Raw genomic sequence first — 23,183 nt, forward strand, 5'->3', positions numbered from 1 at the left:
ATCAACAAAGCTAGCAAGGATAACAATACATTAGAGGATATTGACATCTTGAAGTGGAGGCCATTCTGAGAAGCAATGTAATTAAAACATCTGCAAATTGTGCCCCCCAGAAAAATAAAATACCTGATTTGCTCAAGAAAAGAGTTTGGTTACCTAGTGCCATAAGCAAGCCGGGATCAAAGGAGGAAGTCCAACATGCAAGCAAAGCATTACCTCATGCGTTGACTGCTCACCAGTGTGATGGCCCTATGGTGCCTCAGTGTGATAATGGAAGTATTCTTGTGGAAGAATTGGCCCCCGCCACCCCCTAGGTCCTGAGGTTGTGGTGGTTCCAAATATCGAGTTCTCCAACCAGTATGGCCCACTTGCAGAACAATGATGTTCCTTCTTCCTGTGCTGGGAAGCCTTTTGGGGTCCCCATGATGATGCCTCCTCTGTCTGTACTGGGAAGCCTGGTGGAGGCAAACTCTCGGCCAATACATCCTTGGACCAAGAAAGCCCGCTGAGACCCTGCTGCTGTCCCGACTTGACATCTGTACATTTGAAACTGGGGGAAGTCAAGAACTTGGTATTGTTGCTGCTGGATAAAGTAATGGGGGACCTGGCCGGCCTTCCAGCTGCAGATGCATGGGGTTGTGTGTGGACAGGGCATTGCCCACATCAGAGGGAGGGACCACTGGCACTGTTCTGCCAGAGGGCTCTGATGATCAGCCCCTGGGGTCTACCATGATCACTGGCTCACCCCCTATCAGCCAACTTTCTCCTCTTCGGGGACAAGATGATGCAGTTATGATTTTGATAGAAAGGGGAGTGCTCCTGCTGAGCTAGGCAAACCCTCTAAACCCTTTTTTGCTGCGCATCCAAAGGTCCCTCAAGGGGGGGCTTGTACTTAGGTGCCTATTGAGGATGCTATATTTAGGGTGCAAGAGGTAACACCCTAGGGTGTTCTCACTATTTAGCCGATGTAAGATCACAACAATAAAGCAACAGGCCCAGGATGAGGGGAAGTCAGGTAGAACAATTTTTATGGTCGGGTGCCAAAGATGTCACCAGGATTCCCAGAAACTCAGGATTCCCTGAAGAACAAGGTTATCTACTGGCTGAGAGTTCAGTGCAAATGTCTCTCTGTTATCAGAGCAGATATTGCAGAAGTTACAAAACATAGGACCTAAATATGACATTGGCAGTAAATCCTGCTTACCGCCACACTGATGGCCGCTGACTTACCGCCGCGGTGGTGAATATCCGTTCACCATATTATGGCACACACACACATCAATCCGACAGACCACATACACAAATCCACCAGACCAAAGGTCAGTGATAAAGTGGCCATCCCAAAACCCACACTGTTACGCCAACAGAACAACGCCCATCACATTATGACCCACAAATCAACACGGGGGACATTCAACAGCAGTAAACCATTGGCGGTACACACCACCGCACTCAGAATGGACACCCACATCCAAAGCAACACTACATTGGCCAATACGAAAAACACACACCTGACAACCATACACACACCACACTCACACCACTATAAAACACACACCCACATTACCCACAACTCCTTACGTACAACAATTGCCACCAGGAGACTGAGAAGGAGAGCACAGAGACAACTAGACACACACACCACATACACCCATACACCCCTCACGCACACCACATGACACACCACCCCACATTACCCAACACACCCTCGCCAACACACATCACACAACACTCATGGCACCACAAAGGCACCCCCATTTCACTGAGGAGGAGTTATGGGTCATGGTAGAGGAAATTGTCAGGGTAGGGCCACAGCTCTTTGGAGCACAGGTGCAGCAAATAATCATAGCAAGGAAAATGGAGCTATGGCGGAGAATCGTGGACAGGGTCAACGCCGTGGGACAGCACCCAAGAACAAGGGACAACATCAGGAAGGGGTGAAACAACCTACGGGGGAAGGTACGTTCCATTGCAGCAAGACACCAGCTCACCATACAGAGGACTGGTGGTGGACCCCCACCTACTCCCCCACAACTCACAGCATGGGAGGAACAGGCACTGACAGTACTGCATCCTGAGGGACTTGCCGGAGTTGGCAGAGGAGTAGACACTGGTAAGTCAACTTTCAACAATTATCATTCCCCATACCTGCATGCCATAACATACCCTCACCCCCATCACTCCACCACATCACACACACTCTACCAACACATCTCACTAATCCCAATGCCAGGCCCTGCATGCTGTACCAATGCATGGACACCCCTCCCAGCCCTGCATGGACACTCATCACTAAAGCATGCACAGCATAGGGAAACTAACAATCCCACAATATACCAACATACACAAGTAAAAGCTGGCAGGCTAACACCAACCACAGAGGGGAAGCTACAGAAGTACAAATGTAATAGACTTGAAGCATTATACATCATTTACATCCCCACAGGTACCCCAGCCAATGTCACTGGAGAGGAGGTGCCACCACTATCCAGTCCCCCAATAGGAGAGGCCCCCAGTGATGACAGTAACTCTGGACTTCTGGATCTGGACAACGTACCTGGCCCATCAGGGACCACTGGACAGCCGATCATCAAAGCCCACTCACAGACCACCACAGAGCCTCCCCCATCAGGAACCAACACCACAGCACCCACCCAGCGTACCCACGCCTCTGACCCCAGGACAAATCAATCAGCAGAGTATTCAACTGTACAGGGACCCCAGGACACACCTTGCACACAAAACAATCAGGGACCGGGAGTCAGTGGCCGTGGGCACAGTGTTCAGGGGACAGAGGCACAGGCCAACAGGGACACTGGGAGGACTGCTGTGTGCCAGGGGAGGACAGGAGCAGGGAACTGACTCTCCAGGAGGCACTCACTGAAATCCTGGGAGCCTACCAACATTCCCAGGACACGAAGGGCCAGATCCTGGACAACATAAAGGAGAACAGCCGGCTGCAGGAGGGATAGTATCAGGGGATCAGGGAGGACTCACAGGCCATCAGCACCACCCTCATCTCCATAGCAGGGGTGCTGGCAGACATGGCCAACATCATGAGAGAGGCAACAGCACACCAGCGGGCCCCTACCACTAGCTAGTCATCTGAACAGCCCTACACTTCTGCTGCCATTAGTGGCCAGGAGGCCCCGCCAGAGGGCCTACAGGCCACCAGCAACCCTCCCCCAGCAGAAGGTGAACCACCCACAAACGTTCCCTGCAAACCAGACAGAAGCCAGCGACACTTGCCAAGACCACCGCCAGGAAATGAGACTCTCCTGATTGTCCCCCTTGTGTCCCACTCTGTCACCTTGTACACCTTGAACTGGCATTGCTCCACTTCCTAAGTCCACATGGACACCTCACCTGTGCTACAAACCCACAGGAACAATACCCTGGACTTTCCTTCATCATCACCCCATTCCATTGCACTTTCCCCTCTATATTTTGGCACAACAATAAACACCCTTGGATAAAACTCAACTACTAGTATTTCATGTATTGCAAATTTGTATTCAGTGAAACAGCTACAACCATTGCAAATGAACTGTACATAGTATGAGCATAGAATTAATGACCTGTTGATGACTGTTGTGATCACATCAGGACAATTTTGTCATATCACCAACATCTGTAAAATGAATATTTGTAGGTAACAGTAAGTAGGGGAAAGAAGTGGGTAATGCCAGCATGCCAATGCCAAACAGAATACACCAATAGTCATAGAAATGTGAAGTTGCACTGTCTCACCTGTGTGTCATTGGAAGTACTGACGTATCACCAATGTTCTGTTGTCCACATCCTCATCCTCTGCCTCCCCATCCTCACTGTCCTCAGGGTCCACTACTACCACAGGGCATCTCCAGTCTCCTCCTCCTGCAGAAAAGGTACATGTCGTCTGAGGGCCAGGTTTTGCAACATGAAGCATGCCACTACTATCTGGCAGACCTTCTTGGGTGAGTAGCACAGGGATCCACCTGTCAGATGCAGGCATCCGAACCTGGCCTTGAGAAGGCCTAAGGTCCTCTCAATGATCCGTCTGGTTCACCCATGTGCCTCATTATAACGTTCTTCTGCCCTTGTCCTGGCATTCCTTACAGGGGTCAGCAGCCATGATAGGTTTGGGTAACCAGAGTCACCTGCAAATATTGAGGGACAACATTTAGCCACACACTATCCTTTATGGCCAACAGCATAGGCATACACCAACATATACTGGGTGGGAATCAAGGCTCACCTATTAGCCACATCCTGTGCCTCTGTAGTTGGGACATCACATTTGGGATGCTACTATTCCTTAGGACAGAGGCATTATGCACCGACCCAGGATACTTAGCATTGACGTGGGAGACGTACTGGTCCGCCAGGCACACCATCTTCACATTCATGGAGTGGAAACTTTTACGATTCCTGAACACCTGTTCATATTGCTGGGGAGGGACAAATTAAATATGTGTTCCGTCATTCGCCCCAATTATATTGGGGATATGCTCCACTGCATAAAACCCTGTCTTCACAGTGGACAAATCCTCCACCTGGGGGAAAGCAATGTAGCTGCACATGTGTTTTATCAGGGCAGACAAGACTCTTGCCAGCACGATTGAGAACATTGGCTGTGACATTCCTGCCGCCAACAGGGGTGTGGAATTTATTAAAATATCTACTTGTCCAGGGGACAGGTTGCTTCTCAAATCTACTTGTCCTGTAAAAAGATCTACTTGTCACTTTGGTGCCATGTAGTGTGGCGACAAATTATGGCAGCAATTAATAGCCTCTCTGATTATGCCAGGGCTACTACCATAGTAGGGCTTGAATACTTGGAGTTTCAATCCCTACTGTAGCAATTTCCTTATTTTGCCACCTTTCTGCAAATCTGCATACTGGGGCTGGAGGAAGCAGTAAGCAATAGTTCCAGGGCTGGAATGCCTTTGAGTCTGCAAACCTACTAACCTGCATGTTTTAAGGATTTTTACCAGCTTCTCTCTAATATTTTCCCATAATAAGAAAGGTTGGACATTTACTCCTGACCATGGCAGAATTAGAACTTCTTCCAGGGTTGGGAAGAAAGTGGCTGGAGGGAAAATGAACTTGCAAATGCTCAATAGATTTTCACATGAGCAAATCTACACATCGTATTTACCCACGCTAAAATACAGTTCACAAATATTTTATAGGGATACGACATATACCATGGGTGCACTTTTGTGACTTTCTTTAAGAATTTGGGGCCACAAGTAGGTAGGTTCAGATTTGTGACCTGCAAATTGTGAGTCGCAAATCCGAATGTAGGATGGTGTCCTTGACACCATCTGTGATTCGCAAGGGCTTCGCAAATGCCCACATCATGAATAATCATGAGGTGGGTCGCAATTTGCGACCCCCTCACGAATGGTGGCCTGCTGGAGACAGCAGACCACCATGTATGTGACTGCTTTTCAATAAAGCATTTTTTTTTGTTTTTTTTTGTAATGCAGCCCGTTTTCCTTAAAGGAAAACGAGATGCATAACAAAAACGAAAAATGAAACGTTTTCGTTTCATTTTTTCAGAGCAGGCAGTGGTCCGCAGGACCACTGCTTGGTCTGAAAATTTTTTTACAGTGACATTCTCAATAGGAAAGGGGTCCCATGGGGATCCCTTCCCTTTTGCGAAAGTGTTAGCACCCATTTGAAATGGGTGCAAACTGCGATTGGTTTGCGCCCGCGTTCTCGGTCACAAAACAATCCTACATTGCACTGCGAGTTGCAATTAGGAAAGGAACACCCCTTACTAACCCGTTTTGTGATTCGGTAACCAGGTTACTGAATCGCAAAACTGGGTTTGTGCATCGCAATGTGCTTTTTGCACGTCGCAAACAGCGAAAGTCGCTGTTTGCAACATGCAAAAAGCTACCTACATGTGGGTCTTGGTCCCAAATTAGGTCTGGTGTTAACAAAGACATTTTGTTTTTATTAAACTTCTATTTCTCTCTCTTTCGGCTGGCTTTACTGTGAGTGATCGCATTCTGCTCTTCCACAAGGAGCATATTGCCACACAAAGTAGTTTTGTTCAGTGTCAGGAACTACAGTGGCAATCAGTGACGTAACGAAACTGGAGGGTGCCCCTTTGCAAAGAACATGGAGGAGCCCCCTCTCCAGACTCACTCAGGGCAGGTGCTGTGCTGACGGGGCCCCCTGGAGGGCGGCTGCGGGGCCTTTGTTATGCCGCTGGTGGCAATGTGTGCTTTAAGAGTTCAAAAACGTTTTGGGGGGGTTTTGCCAATGTTTGTTACAATGTTGAGGTTCCTGGTAGCTCCCACAACAATAAAGTGTTACAAAAGCCATGTCAAAACAAGACACGCATTGATGAAACTAAAAGACTTATAAAAATATGTCAGATCAGTTGGCTTTGTCAGTGTTTGTTTATTTTCATGCTTCCCATAATCGTGTTGAAAATGGTTACATTGATTTTCCATTAGAAATATTTTTGGGAAATACTAGCATGCATCAACACATTTTACTAAATGACACTTCATTTGCATATAATCAGAGAGCATTCTGGGAGCATTATACTTAGCCTCTTAGCATAAACTTTTCAAACATGTGTGTACACGTTTTTTTTTTTTTGTACTGGAACCAACGTCAGTAGTGAAGGGTGACCTTAAAACATTTATTTACAGCACGCACCCTAATAATGAAGGCTTTCAAATAATGAACCATAAATACAAGTTCGAACAGCATTATCTTTTGGAAACACATTACCTCAACTGCAGAGAGTTCAACTCTCTGTAAACAAGCAGCCAAAGGGTTTGTGCTGCAGGGGGTTGGGCCTACTTGTCCCAAGGACAAAGTAAACATAAAAACTTGTTGCCCTTGACCCCAAACAAGATGTCCTGGGCATCCCTGCGCCAAGCCCACTGTCACTTGGAAATAACCAGTTGCCAGGAAATGGAGCACTGATAGAACCTGCACAAGAGGGGGGATCCCAGTGGGATGACGGACAGCTGAGATCAGGTCAGGTTCCAACTGGGCACACAGCTCTGTGATCTTGGCCCTTTCCAATCTATGGGTGAGTATTATGTGTCTGTCCTCCAGTGTAGCCAAGTCCACCAGGGGTCTGTACACGGGGTATGTCTCCATCTCATATTCATCCACAGCGGTAGGTATTTAAGGGACAAAATAATCAGTAGGCTGTCACAGTTTGAACAACTATACCACAACATTGTGCAATTATGCTTTGGGACAGTGTAATTTAAAAGTATGTGCCTATATATTCTGTGACTCAGGAATAATCTATAGGCCTGTTCACCCTCCCTCAAATGGCGACCACCTGTTCTGTGTGGACGGACAGGTGGAAGTGAGGTAATGCCACCTGCGCTGTGCGTTAGTGAACCGCCGTGCAATTCCTCATTGGTTTATATTGGGCCCAATGGGGATCTATGCCGGCAGTGACGGTATGCTCCACCGTGGACTTGACCGCCATTTTATTTCACATTCCTCACTTGTTTCCTGACCTTCCATAGGAAAGGACGTACACTGCATGTGCTGCTCTGACCTGTGTCTGGAACCTACCATGGCCTGTGTGACTCGGGAAAGGGCCCCAACCTTCACTTAGGAGGAGTTAGAGCGACTGGTGGATGGAGTCCTATCATAGTACGGACTGCTGTATGGGCCTCCAGACCAACAGGTGAGTACACTGTGGGCGCGATGCACGTGGCATGAATGCATGGAGTTGTGTGTGAAGGCATTGTGTGAGGGGGTAGGTGGATGTCCTCTTGGCAGTAGACATGTGCGCTGGGCTATGTGTGTGCCAATGGTGATGCAAACAGGTATGGTGGGCCATTTGTGTGACAGGCTGGGCTGTTTGTCTAATGGTGTTCTCCTGTCTGTATTGCCTCTGCAGGTCAGTGCCCATCAAAAGAAGGGAATATGGTGTGCCATCGCCAAGGAGGTACGGACCGTGGGGGTCCATGGCAGGCGGAGGACCCACTGTCAGAAACGGTGAGAGGACCTGAGACGCTGGGCACGAAAGACCGAAGAGGCCCAGCTGGGGATGGCCTCCCAACGAGGAAGGCGAGCCCGTCGGACCCTGACCCCCCTGATGGCCCGCATACTGGTGGTGGCCTACCCTGAGCTGGATGGGTACATGAGGGCATCACAGCAGCCACAAGGGGGTGAGTACAGTGGCTATCATTACAACTTATGGTTGGTGGGCTGGTATCCGGGTGGTGGTTGTGTGTTAATGGGTGCCCCTAGGGCAAGCCAGACATAGCAGCGTAGGTCCTCTGGAGGCTAAGAGTTTGAATGGAAAATACTGCTTACCTAGCTTGTTAGCATTCACTTCTGGGAAGGGCTGCGTGGGCCCCAGGTGTAATGCAGTTGGCAGTGTGTGCCCCTCCTCATGCCTTGGTGACTAGCCATTTCACTGGTAGTGGAATCCATAGTGCGTAGGCCTGTTCCCTGTGTGTGAGGGTGCTATGTACGCCAACGGTGGTGTTGGTGCAGTTATTGACCCAGTGTATCCTTTGTCTCTCCCCCCTTTCTGGTTTTGTCATCCTGTCCTTATGTATATTAGAATGATCTGGCGGAGGAGCAGAAGCACAGGTGACAGAGTTAGCTGCATCCCACAGGACCCTGGAGGCAGAGTCCACCAACGCTGAGAGCACCAGTGGGATGGAGGGCGAGGGGAGCACCATGGCGGAGACTGGAGGGGACAACACAGACTCTGATACCTCCTCCGATGGGAGCTCCCTGGTGGTGGCAGACACCTCTGTGACCACCCCAGCTGCAGGTACAGCCGCCATCCCCATACCAGCACCACCCTCCCAGTAGCCCCTCAGCGAGTTGGCCGTGCCTGCTTACCCAGGAGGGTGGTCATCTCCTTTGCCCCAGGCACCTCAGTCCCTGCCCCAGTGAGTCCTGCTGCCCTGAGTGAGGAGGCTATTGACCTCCAGAGATCCATCTCTGTAGGGCAATCAACCATTGTGAATGCCATCCAGGGTCTGGCACTCCCAGATGCAGCAATGCAATGCATTCTTGGAGGGCATTCACAGTGGATTGGCGGCCCAACATAGATCGATTCAGGCTCTGTCCTCCTCTCTGATGGCAGCGTCCCTCCTCCAACTTCCACTTCCAAGTCCCATTCTCCTAAACCCAAACCCATCCCAAGCACACAGGCAGACGAGAATGCACCCAAGACAACACACAAGAGTCGCACAGGCAAACATAAGCACCACATTTCATCCCACAGGCACTCACACAAACACCATTCAGTTGTAGACACAACAACTTCCACTGTCTCCACTGTCTCCCCCTCCTCCTCCTCATGCACCTCCCACCCAGCTATGTCCACACTCACACCTGCATGCACTCAATATCCACTACTAGCATCATCACCACACCAAGAAGAACACACACCTCACTGGCAGACACTTCCACAACATCCATGCACGCGTCCCCTGTGTCCTCCCCCTCCTTGTCGTTCCCCCCCTCCTAAAGGACAGAAACGCAAGCACTCAGAAACCCAACAGCCATCCACCTCACATCAGTATACAGCCCATGCAGCTGCACCCAAATCCAGCAGACATACATCTCCGACAACCACTCCCTCATCCTCCAATCCCATTACTCCTCCCACCCCAATGTACCTAAAAAGCTTTTCCTTTCTCAGATTGACCTCTTCGCTCCCCCTCCCCCATCCTGCAAGTATGGGCAGGATACCAAGGACACAGCCCAGCACCTCAGCCAAGCAGTCCATGGGGACAGTGGTAGCACCACCTATTCGTGGTGGTAGGGGTACCAGACCAACAACACTGAAGGTGAAGGAGGCTGCACAACCTGGGATGAAAGGGAAGAGTACAGCACCAGCTGTGAGGAAGGGGGTAGCAGCCTGCACCAGCTGTGAAGAAGGGGAAGGAGCGTGCACCAGCTGTGAAGAAGGGGAAGGAGCCTGCACCAGCTGTGAAGAAGGGGAAGGAACCTGCACGAGCTGTGAGGATGGGGAAGGAGTCTGCACCACCAGGCAGAGAGGGGAAGAGTGTATCCACCCCTGCCTGGAAGGGTAAGGGATCCCCAACCCATGACCAGGAGGACAAGAGGCACTCTACGTCAGCGGAAGCTATGAGGTAAACACTGCCACCACCACCAGCTGTCACTGGGCCCCCAACTTTCATTACTCTACCGAATTTCAGGGTCAAATTGTTTTTGTAGTGCAGCTAGCTGTGTGTATAGTGTGTGTGTGTGTCAGGTGTGTATTGTGCGCGTGTGTGTCACTCTTGTTTTCCTCCCACCCTCCCTTGTGTGCTAGGCCGCTGCACTCACCGTCATTGTCTTTGTCGGTGTTGGTGCTCCAGGTGGAGAATAACGTAGAAGATATCGGGAAAACTTGCAGTTCGGGTTCCATGGCGCCATAGTTATTCCCTGTGTCTCCAATGAGTCCTTTCACTTCTGTGCTCTGTTTCCGCCAGGCTTTTGTTGGTGTTGGTACAACCTCGTAAAAGGTGGCGGTTTTCAGGGTCTTAATATGGTGGGTGGAACTTTGACTTCCTGCTGGCTGTTGTTGGCTACCGCCATGGTGGCTGTTGTTTCCTCCCTGGCGGTTGGTGTGGTACATTGGCTGTCTATGGGAGATATCACCGCCATGGTCATAATTTGACGGTAATTACCACCAGCCTGTTGGCGTTATTACTGCCACTTTACCACCCACCACCAGGGTCGTAATGAGGGGCATAGTCCGCAAGGGTCAAATTTTGATTTCATTTCCATTCTTTTTAATGATAAACTGCTAGTGACTAACCTTATAGACTTTGAATTGCGCACTTGTTATCTTAGAAATCCTTGTGAGATGGGCATCAGGCAAAAAATTACTCCCGCCTATTACTACTACACCTAGATTTTCCAAGGAAATAGATGATGAGAAGGTTGTTCCCAGCCAACCGCACGCTGCTGCTTTGGTAAATAGTAATCCCTTTGACTTGAATGCTACTGATTGACTACACACTAACCCTCATGCTGAAATTCCACCAGCAGCCCCTGTGAGTAAGGATAGTGTGTCAGTTGGGCCTGCTGATCGTGGGACAGGGGAGGCAGACCAGAGTAGTAGGTCTAATACTAAGTTGAATTGTCCTAGACTATCTATCACGTCTTAAAACTTGGCAGGGCTGAGTAGTAAATTAATGGACCCTGAGTGGGTCCCTTACGTTAATATGCATTTTCCAGGAGGCTTGGGCATTGTCCCCAGTCTCCTTCGGTGGTTTTCTATCTTATCATGTAGAGGCCCAACCTGCTGCTTGTGGCAGCGGTCGGGCTAAGGGTAGCCTTATGATTTTAATAAATAAAACTTTGCAGTGTATTCACTCAGCTCTAACAATAGATCCATCAGATCTATTAGGTATCCAGCTTGATTTTAAGCGAGGTTTCAGGCTTGCTATAATCAACATGTATGCTAGATCAGTGTCACGGGGTGTAGAGTCTCAGACCTTGGCCCAGTTGATTGATTTTACAGATACATTACATCACTCTATTCGTTTAGCGGTCGCTGGTGATGTTAATTGCTCCTTTGAACCCTCTCCTTATAGCAGCGATTTGACCGCATATGAGGATGAGCACTGGGGTATCCCATGATTGATGGGAAAACAACTGTCTGTTTACTCATGTGCCACCCTTCAGCTAACAGCCCTGTGTTTTAAGCAAGGGCTTAGGGCCTGTAATGGCTGTCCGCTCTCCGATCAGCGCAACACTTTTACCATTAAGCGTCGCCAGCAGACCAGCATTATTGATTATTTTTTAGTAGATGTTAGATTGTGGCCCATGTTGGAGGATAGGAAGGTTTATTTCCGCCATGATAGTGATCATAATTCCTTACTCCTAACCCTGTGTAGTGACATATTTATGAGAACACAGAATAATAATTTCACTTTGGTGCCTGAGCCATTACTGGCCAATGATTATAAATGTGTTACTTGGCTGAAAGCAATGGCAAACCACTATCTGTGCAAGGAGATCTATAAATTGTTTATTGATGCTTTATCTAACTATGAGGAGTTTGAGGCTGAAAGCATTCCAATTCTTGGTTTTCATGAGACCCTGGTTCTTAAACTACAGGGTACTTTTCATAGTAAGACCACTGCCAAGAGTATGGTCTCTTCATATACTAAAAAAGATAATAAGTGGGTTGACAAAGATTGTCTAAAGGCTAAATCAGCATTAATTGGTTGTGTCTCGTTCACAAAAGGTTGATAAGGTCAGCCAGAGCTGTCTATAACAAACTCTTAGCACAGGTGAAGAAAAACTGGGGTGATATTGTTTGGCAGAACTCGCTTGAAGCAATCAACTTAAATGACAATAGGACTTTTTAGAAGTTACTCTCCCAAAACTACAACGAGGGAGGCAGTTTTAATCATTATTACATCCAACCAGAGAGTAGGGTTGACCACTTTTCAAACCTTTATGCCTCATATAATGATAAACCTAGTGGTGACTCTTTTTCTCAAAGGCAGATTGAATTGAATTCCTTGCTAGGAGGGCCTGGGGGGGCCCTAGTAGTCCTGATGGCCGCATTGTTTTTTTCCCTCAGAGAAACTAGCACTGCAATTGCTTCTTTGAAATCTCCCTAAGCCCCTGGTCCTGATAAAATACCTGGGGATCTATACAAATCTGAGACAAAAATCTTGTGTAGTTACATAAATATGTTATCCAATGCTATAACAGCAGGGGGCCCTATCCCTGCTACGTGGAAAGGTGCTGAAATTATCCCTAGCTACAAAAAGGGAGACGTGAGCTCCCCTGCTAATTACACACCTATCAGCCTTATCTCCACTTACAGTTTTTTTTCGCAAAGCAGGTCTTGGATAGGCTTTTAGAGTGCGTTGATGATAATCATGTGTTGTCCCTCCTTCAGGCGGGTTTTAGACCTAAAACTAGCACCGTAGGCCAAGCGTTCCGCCAGGCTCTTTTATATAGGAAATATGTAACACTTGCTAAACAAAGTTTGTATGTCGTTTTCGTGGAATTTCGGTCCCCTTTTGATTTAGTTCCCAGACAGAAACTATGGGAGGTTTTAAATAAAGTGGGTATACCCTGGAATTTAAATCACCTCCTAGTGCAGCTCCATGAAGGTACATATGTGCAAGTGAGATGGGGCAAATGGGGGAGACCTATCTGACCACATCCCCCTACAGCCGGAGGGGGGTTCGACAAGGTTGCGTTCTGGCACACTTGCTATTTACCTTGAACATAAATGGGGTGGTGCAAGTCTTGTCTTCTTGCCAGAATGATGTCCCCACTCTAAATGCTCAAAAAACTCCCATACTACTCTTTGTGGATGATTCCCTCCTAATTTCTAAAACTCCGAAAGTGCTACAGATCCTTATGGATAGGCTTACAGCTTTCTGTGCAGATCGTGGGCTGGAATTGAATGTTAGTAAAACAAAACTGATGGTGCTTAGCCCTGGCCCACTCAAGAGATGCACAATTTTTCTAGGTCGTGTTCCCTTGGGCAAGATTGGTTCCATAGACTATCTTGGTGTCAGGATTTCAAACAATTTTAAATGGGAGGATCAGATAAGTAAGTGCGCTTTCATCCTGTAACATAGGTCAGGTGCCATTCTGCAGTTGTATAAAAGTATTGGCGCAAGAGCTGTATCCCTGGCCCTGAAGATTTATACAGCAAAACCCCAGAATGCTGCTACTTATGGTACTGAGCTGAGGTGTGGGGCTATTGTGAAGCTCAAAGATTGAGTGTGAGTGAGAATAACTTTGTTAGAGGACTGCTGCATGCCCACGCAGTACTCTTCTAGTTCCTGTTTATCTTGATCTTGGTCTTAATCTTATTATCTATATATGAGATTTAAAACCCTTGCTATATTGGATAAGGACATGGACCACCTCGGAACTTAGTGCTAATAAAAACTCACTTCTTGCTTTCTTAAAAGGACCTAATGTAGCCTCCTTCCTATGGTTTAAGAATGTGCCGGTTCCGTATTTTGGGTCTTTGGAGTTTCTGGGAGAATCCTCAGGGATAAAGGAAAGCCCAAATGCTATCCCTGAAATCAGCTTCTTGGGCTTATGAGAGGAACAATCATCTTTTTAGCACAACTCACGGGCGATTGACTAATCAATTTCTCAACCTTAAGTGGTACCCCGGTATGAGCCCTTTCTAGATATTATTCTTGAGCCCCTTGCCAGGAGCTTATACATTTTCTTTCGCTATGGATGTTTGCCACTAATGTCTTTGATAAGTAGCTAGGGGGCAACATCTGTATCGAATATCTGCCCAGCCTGTCATGCAGCCCCTGAGACCGTTGAACGTCTTTTGTTTTTTTGTACAGCCTAAGTTCTTCCTCGACGCAAATGGATAATACCCATTTGCCAGAACCTAGGTACTAAACAATATGTTACTGCTTTTAGGATCTTAAAACGTCATATTCCTTCTGCTATGGTGCTGGCAGTTGGAAAGTTCTGAGAAAATGTACATAAAGTTAATCATACACCATAGCTGCTAGGCATCTGTTTATCTCTATTATGTTGCCATGTGCTCGACAAACCTCTTTAACTTTGATGATTGACCTTGTGCTCGCAGCCTTGGGCTGAAATCTGCTTATCGCTGCCATATTACTTTTTCCAATTACAGTTCCGAGAATTGTCGTGCTAAATCAGTAACTGCCAGAACAGGTTTGTACAGGTCGTTGCCACCTCCTGCCAGCTGCATCTGTACCTTCTCCCACCACACGTGTATCCCTGAAATATTCTGAAGGCCGCAGAGGACCTTGAATACGCTAGGGGTGGAGTTGTCCTCTGACTAAGCAGTTTTGTGTGTATATAAGGTTCGGTGCCCCAGAGTGAAGGGGCAGCCTCCGTAGGATAGTCACTTGACTGTCCTGGGACTCTGTATTAGCTCGAGCTATAATCCATGTAATAAACTACTCTTTATTCCTCCAGTTGGTGACTCCGTCTGATTTGTGAACTCTCTGCTAAACTGACCCTGAGGACAAGGGTGTCCCTCCACCGCTGGGAAGAAGACCCTGGGTGGGGGTCTAATCTTTCCTGGTTCCTCAGTTGGCGCCCGAACAGGGACCCGAGTCAGGCATCCAGGGGACCGACCAGGTGACGGAGGACTCACAATTGGATTTCCAAAGGAGGCGCCCCACACCAGATTCTGAGCTTCGTTCTCTGTCGTGGACCTGCGGATCTCCACTGTGTGTCTTCCAGCCGGCTCGACTTCTCCTGGCGCTGTCTGAATTCGGGTCTCTGTTTTCCGTGAACTACTGGAGTCCCCAACTGTTGGACTATAACAGAAGTGTCAGGTAAGGACGGGAATTGAAAGATTCCTGTCTAAAAATAGGTCTGTGAGTATTGTACGGTTTCTATCGCTCTTTGCAAAGATCGACGTCAGTGGTAAGACTGACCTAAGTTGTCATTTAAGTATATAGGAAGCAAAAGGCATATTTGCCACTCATTTGGTGTATTCAAACCACTGGTGTAAGAATTGTTTTTTAAAAAAATTCTGGAAAAATGCCAGCGTTCAGTTGTTTCAGGAAATTGTGTTGTTGTCTTTGCAGTAGGGACTCCCACCTGGAGGAAACATGCCCCGCTCCTCCGGCCGGGACTCCGAATCATTATATATATGTTAAATATGGCATAGGTCCGATTATCTGGTCTGATATATGGAGAAAAAGAACCAAAGGTAGTTCTGATTTCCAATGGCCTATTCACGGGTCATTTGATAAAGATAAATTAGACTATTTACAGGAACGTTTGTTTGTGACAAAAAGTAGACCAGGGATGTTTGATTCACTACGGACTTGGCAGAAAGAAGCGGACCAAAGACGTAGGAAGGCAGAGAAAGAATTACAGAGACCTAAGACCAGGACGGTGACTGAAAAGGTATATGACTCTGACGTAGCTGAACATCAACAGAAAATTTTAGAACATGACCGAAGGCTTCACTTACAAACTGATAAGTGTTACCCTTCCAGGACAGTAGTGGATAAACCACAAGAGGAAGATCCCCTTTTAAACGATATGTTAGATAAACCCCCGTTATATACTCCACCAATATATCCTACTCTACATCTTCAACCTGCACCAGGTAACCCTATTGTGCCACCCCCAGTTGGATCCCCGGAGAGTGCTCCGCCACCTACCACCACCCCTCCTGTCACCAGACCTATAGAGGATACATCCCGCCCGACTGTACCCACCCCTCGACTGGCCCCCGTTTGGCCCACCCCTGACTCCTATTTAGACACCACACATACCCCCCGTCCCATGACCCCGTGAAAGCGCACCCTGCGCGGACACTTGTTCTCTAATTCACAAGAGGAAGATGTCATTGAAGAAATGACACGGAGGTGGATGACTAATTGGAATGACTATGGGGTCAGGGACATTGTCCACACTATGAAACAATGGGATAGTTTAGTTCAGTTACATGCAGCCACCCTTATGTGCAACATTATAATACAAGAATATGAGGCGGATGGTTCCTCAGCTCCCGCGGGACTGGTGGACCTCCGAAAACGTGCCTCTACTGGGCTGCCGTTTGGTTCTGGTCTACATGATTATGTTGTTACTCTTCTTGTATATAGGGACCGCCTGTGGACATGTAGCCCTTCTACAAGGGCATCCATGTTTCCCATGAGTGAGGTTCCGCCGGTTTGGCGAGAACCGGTGACGGATGGCGCGGGCCAAGTTATTACTGCAGGGCATTTTAAAAAAATGTGGGTACACATCCCCATGGAAAAGATCTGAAACATATACCCTAAAAGCTGCCTTACCTGACCCCCGTAAGAACCCTGCAGGATATTATAAAGAATTGCAACAAATTCTTGAATCATGTACTATGACGTTGTCCGATATTGACGTGTTAATGGCAGCAGTAGTCCCGCAGGAAGTATGGTCAAAAGTACGGAGGCACAACCATGCTGAACTAGGGGGCACGTGGGACCAATTGCAAGCAGCAGAAAGAGACAGGGTTGGGGGAGCGAAACCAGACCCACTTATATTGGCTCTCCCACTGCGTATTTTGGATTTAATGAAGACCATACTTGCACCACACAAGATAAATTGGGATAAATTGGCTGCCTGTAAACAGAAAAAGGACGAGGGTGTTTCAGACTTTTATACAAGGTTTGAGGGTGTCTTTTCTGATTACAGCGGCCAAGACATGACTACTGAAGGGGGGATAAGACTCTTTGTTGACAAATTCGTGGACAATTTATTACCAGACATAAAGGGAAAATTTAAATTGTGTGAGAGTACATGGACAGTCTCTACTGCCACTGGAATACTGACAATGGCCCAATATTATGAGAACAGGGAGATAGAAGAACAAGAAAAGAACGAGAAAAAAACGAAGGAGTTGAAAACGAAGGTGTTATTTCAGCAGGCCTACCCTCAGCCCCGTCAACAGCAGTCCAGATCAAGGTCACAAGGACCTCCCAGTGACAGAAGGCAGTCCCAACGCCCTCCCCGTTCTTCCCTCTCCTACAATCAGTGCGCCTATTGCAAGCAGGAAGGCCACTGGAAGAGTGGCTGCCCCAATAAGGACACCTCCACAGGCCGCCCCATGCCCCCACTGCAACAGGACTACAGACCACGCAGTAGGTCTGGTCCTGCAGACAGACCCCGCCAGCAGGCCCCTTTACGGTCCCACAGTACCCCCCGCCCGAATTATTTTGATACTTCATCCCAGCGTCAATATTTTAATGACGACTATGATGCGTATGAATGTCAGGGGTCCTCCTTTGACTAGGACAGCCTTCGACAGAGGGGGGTGGGACCAGTTTCTATTCCTGTTAGGCAGAATGGCCCTCACGTTGAGGTACAATTAGATGGTACTCCACATGATTTTTTGGTAGATACTGGGGCCACCAAAAGTTCTGTTAAACAGGAAGAGGTCCAAGGGGCCCTCTGTCTGGCAATATTAACGTCTCTATTGGTTTTTCTGGTGTTCCGGTGGCTAACCCCATCTCCCAGCCGCTGCATGTTGCTATAGGTCCTTACACCATTAGCTCCCCTCTCATTCTTACTTCGGCCTGTAGTGAGAATTTATTGGGTTTGGACTTATTAAAGAAATTGTACGCCACCATTTATTGCTCTCTGGATGGAGTTCATGTCACTCTAGGTCCAAATATTTCCCCGTCAAAATTTTTGTCAAAACCTCTTCCACCTGAACTTCGAGATTTGCCAGACATTTTATGGGCCACACATAAGGACGATGTTGGATGTTTGGACATACCACCGTATGTCATACGCTTGAAAGCCAATGCCAAATTGCCTTGTCTTCCCCAATACAAATTATCCCAACACATTGAACAACAACTCAAAAATATTGTGACCCAGTTGATTGATTTGGGTGTCATTGAAGAAACGCGTGGTAATGATTGTAACAGTCCTGTCCTTCCTGTTCATAAAAAATTATCTGATGGCACTGCGTCTCCAGGACTCCGATTTGTTATTGATTTACGGGCGGTCAATAAGATTGTAATACCCCAGTTCCCTGTTGTTCCTGACATTACGACATTATTAACAATGATACCTGCCTCCGCTACTTGGTTCTCTGTTATCGATCTTAAGAATGCATTCTTTAGCATTCCCATTCATCCAGATAGTAGACACATCTTTGGGTTTTCACTGGGTGGTCGCAGTTTCCGGTTCTGTCGCGCTCCACAAGGCTATACTGAATCGCCTAGCATTTTTAGCCAGGCCCTCAAGGGTCAATTAGATGCCCTTGTTTTTCCTTGCTCCTCGACGCTGGTTCAATATGTGGATGACCTTTTAATAGCATCCACTTCAGAACAAAATTGTAAAACAGATACTGTAGCCTTATTGAAACATCTTGCACACCATCACCATAAGGTCTCCCTCTCCAAATTGCAATATTGTAGACAGGAGGTTATATACCTAGGACACCTCCTGTCTAAGGAGGGACGTACGTTGACGGCTGAGAGAATACAAGCTACACGAGACATACCGGTTCAAAGGACACAGAGAGACGTTAGGGCCTTTATAGGTCTTACCTCCTTTTGTCATCAATGGATTCCTAATTATTCTCTTTTGATAAAACCGTTTTTGCATCTCACCCACAAAGATTGTCCTGAAAAAATTGAATGGAATGATGATTTTCAGTCTGGTTTTGATGAATTGAAAAATACACTCTGCACAGCACCTGTACTGGGTAAGCCTGATTATCGTAAAGATTTTCAGTTATATGTGAGCGAGAGAAATGGATGTTCACTATCAGTGTTAACCCAAGAGCATGGCGGCAAACAACGCCCCTGTGCTTATTTTTCGGCCCTACTGGATCCAGTGGCCCGTGTACTCCCGGGCTGTCTACGGGCAGTAGCCGCTGCAGCGGTCACAGTGCGCCAGTCGGCCGGGATAGTCATGGATTCACCCCTCACCCTGTTGGTCCCACACACTGTTGACGCACTATTAAACAAAACAAAAACCAGCATCTTACTAATGCACGATTAACTACTTATGAACTGACACTTTTAGCTATTCATATAACATTAAAAAGGTGCAACACGCTCAGTCCTGCCACTTTATTGCCAATTACTGAAAAAACTGAAGATTCTTATGATGACATACATGATTGCATTCTCCGGACGGAGGATGAAACAAAAGGGAGAGTGGACTTACAGGACACTCCACTGAGAGACCCTGATGGCATATTATACGTAGATGGCTCATGCATCAAGCTACCCGATGGCACTACCTCTGCAGCCCATGCAGTTACAACAGCTACCACTGTAGCTGAAACAGCTAGAATACCACATAACTCTGCTCAGGCCGCAGAATTAATAGCTCTAACACGAGCCTGTGAGTTAAGTAAAGGACTTAATGTGAATGTTTACACGGATAGTCAGTATGCATTTGGCGTAGCACACAATTTTGGTCGCTTGTGGGCAGAACGAGGATTCCTCACTTCACATGGGACACGTATTCAACATGGGACCCTTATAACTAACTTACTTTCTGCCCTGGCATTGCCCAAAACAATGGCTATCATGAAGTGTAGTGCACACAAAAAGGTGACAGATGAAACTGGACAGGGCAACGCCCTAGCCGATCAGACAGCAAAAGATACAGCGTATGCAAAGACAGGACACATGTATGTGGTAGATAGTACAGAGAAGGTTCGTCCCCATGAAATATTTGGGAACACGGTAGCTGGACAGATCTGTCACAGAGGGAAAGATGGATGTTACCCGATGCATTCGTGCTGCCAGTAGTGACTATGGCCCATGGTCCTGCACACGTTAGTGCAAAAAATATTTGTGATTTGCTTGATCCGGTTTGGTCTAATAAAAATATCAGAAGAGTAGCTGACCAACTGGTTCAATCCTGCATGATTTGTTTACAACATAACATAGGGAAGGGTACCTCAGTCCCCGCTAGGCATTTTTCCCCACCAACGTATCCATTTGAAGTACTACAAATGGATTCTATTGAGATGGAAAGGTGTAACAACTTGAAATGTGTCCTAGTTGTGGTCTGTGGGGCATATTTATACTCCGTTTGCGCCGAATTTGCGTCGTTTTTTTCGACGCAAATTCGACGCAAAACTAACGCCAACTAACGCCATATTTATACTATGGCGTTAGACGCTTCGGGCGCCAAAGTGCCCGGAGAGTGCGTCATTTTTTAGCGTGAACCCCTTCCTTGCGTTAATGATATGCAAGGGAGGCGTTCCCGTCTTAAAAAATGACTCCCAGGCCTTTACGTGGTATTTATACTCCCGGGCAAAAATGACGCCCGGGAGTGGGCGTGACCAAAAACGGCGCTTTTGCGCCGCTTTTTAACGCCTGGGTCAGGCATGGCGTTAAGGGACAAGTGGGCTCAAAATGAGCCCAGAGTGCCCTCCCCTGCCCCCAGGGACCCCCCCTGCCACCCTTGCCCACCCCAGGAGGACACCCAAGGACGGAGGGACCCATCCCATGGACATGAAGGTAAGTTCAGGTAAGTATTTTTTTTTTATTTTTTTGTGGCATAGGGGGGCCTGATTTGTGCCCCCCTACATGCCACTATGCCCAATGACCATGCCCAGGGGACAGAAGTCCCCTGGGCATGGCCATAGGGCAAGGGGGCATGACTCCTATCTTTACAATGATAGGAGTCATGTTGATGGGGGATGGGCGTCGTAAAAAAATGGCGCAAGTCGGGTTACGACGATTTTTTCGACGTAACCTGACTTGCCCCATTTTAAGACGCCCATACGCCATTTTCCCCCTACGCCGGCGCTGCCTGGTCTACGTGGTTTTTTTCCACGCACACCAGGCAGCGCCGGTCCGCTTGCGCCGGCTAACGCCATTCCATAAATACGGCGCCCGCATGGCGCTTCAGAATGGCGTTAGACGGCGCAAAATCTTTTGACGCTAAACTGCGTTAGCGCAGTTTAGCGTCAAAAAGTATAAATATGGCCCTGTATGTTTAGTAAGTGGGTAGAAGCTTAACCTACTAAAGATAATACTGCCCTTACCACCGCAAAGGTACTTCTGCAGGAGTTCTTCCAACGGTTTGGGGTCCCAAGGTGTGTCTGGTCAGATAATGGGAGTCATTTTGTAGGGCAGGTGATGAAAACGGTGTGTGAAGGGTTGGGCCTCCGCCAGAAGTTTCATGCAGCTAACCACCCCCAGTCAGCAGGACTAGTTGAAAAATATAATGTCACACTTAAATTGAAGATGTCAAAAATATGCGCAGAACGCGGTATACGGTGGCCGGACGCGTTGCCCCTGGCTTTAATGTCTGTCAGGATGACGCCTCACCCTAGATCAGGGTTGTCACCCCATGAGATAGTGATGGGTAGGCCAGCAAATGTCTTGGGGGTCCCTCAACCTCACAAGTACTCAGAACTAGAACATCCTGTTTTGATGGACTATTTAAATGAACTCACTAATTCTTTGCGTTCTATTCACCAACAGGTGCGTGAAGCACTTCCATCTGTATCCACTGATCCAGGCCACAAGATACTACCTGGAGACTGGGTCCTCACAAAGAATTTCCAGTGGAAAAAGAGTCTCGAACCTCGATACAAAGGTCCGCGACAGTTCCTCCTTGCTACTCGAACAGCAGTTAAAGTCGAGGGAGCTAAGAATTGGATACATGCATCCCACTGTAAGAAAGTACCCCTACTCGTACCCTCTGATGAAATAAAAAGTGGTGACCACCCGACGACTGAGGACCATTTCAGCAACACTACGCGGAGTGATAAAAAACAGAACGACAGTGTGCTGCAGGAGGTTCCCTCAGATTTTGGCCACACTGAACAATTGTTTCCTGACCATACCATACTACAGTCCACAAGATACGATTTCCGCCCACGAAAATAAGAAAATGAACAATGAACTGATTGCTTGTCCCCTGTATTAAGTCTGACGATAGCTGCAGGGCCATGATTTTGACTGTCGGGGCGGACCAGAGTGTGTCAATAGGACTGCTGGAATCACCCCTCAGTGAAGCAACCACCAGTCACGGACAGCACCTAGGTTGGACTGAACTGCTAGTGGGACAAGCAATAAAGAGAAATGGCTGTTATACAAGAAGACAAGAGGAAAAAGAAGAAAATAAGTAATTTAAAAAGACTATTAGGCCCACGCATCGCTTGTCTTACCATAACAACACTATTTTTGGTACTTCTGTCCTGCAGTGGGTGGGTAATACATGATTCTGACTCAGAGGTCTCACCAACTACGCCACTGCCTCCAGAACACAGCCATGTTTCCTTACCACCCCATGAGGAAGGACGACGTAAGGAATATGAAAACAATACCTTCATATCTATGTTACATCAACATCAGCTGGCTGTAAATAGAACAAATTGTTGGATATGTGGCTTGCTACCGAGTTCCGTGCAAAGAAGGTTGCCATATATTGCATTCCCTTTTTCTTTTGATGGCTCCTGCAGCGCCTGGTATGAACTATCAGCCATTTGGGCTACCTCAATGGATGCTACTAATTCCGGACTATTGGTCACCTACCTATACCGGTTATGCTGGCCCACTGGAACAAGAGTTTATGGAACAAAGGAAGAAAAGTCAGAATATGCTGACTGACGAAATAGGTCTACTGACATATATTTTTTATCCTTTAATACCACACCCCCGATTGGCCGAAGATTTTTTGTAACACAGGTCAGGGCTCCACTTTGTTTTCAGAAAAGTGGTAATAGAAGTGTAGGTGCCAGTAACTGTAATGCTACAGTAATA

Source organism: Pleurodeles waltl, chromosome 1_2 (genome assembly GCF_031143425.1).
Source record: "Pleurodeles waltl isolate 20211129_DDA chromosome 1_2, aPleWal1.hap1.20221129, whole genome shotgun sequence".
Lineage (NCBI taxonomy): Eukaryota > Metazoa > Chordata > Amphibia > Caudata > Salamandridae > Pleurodeles > Pleurodeles waltl.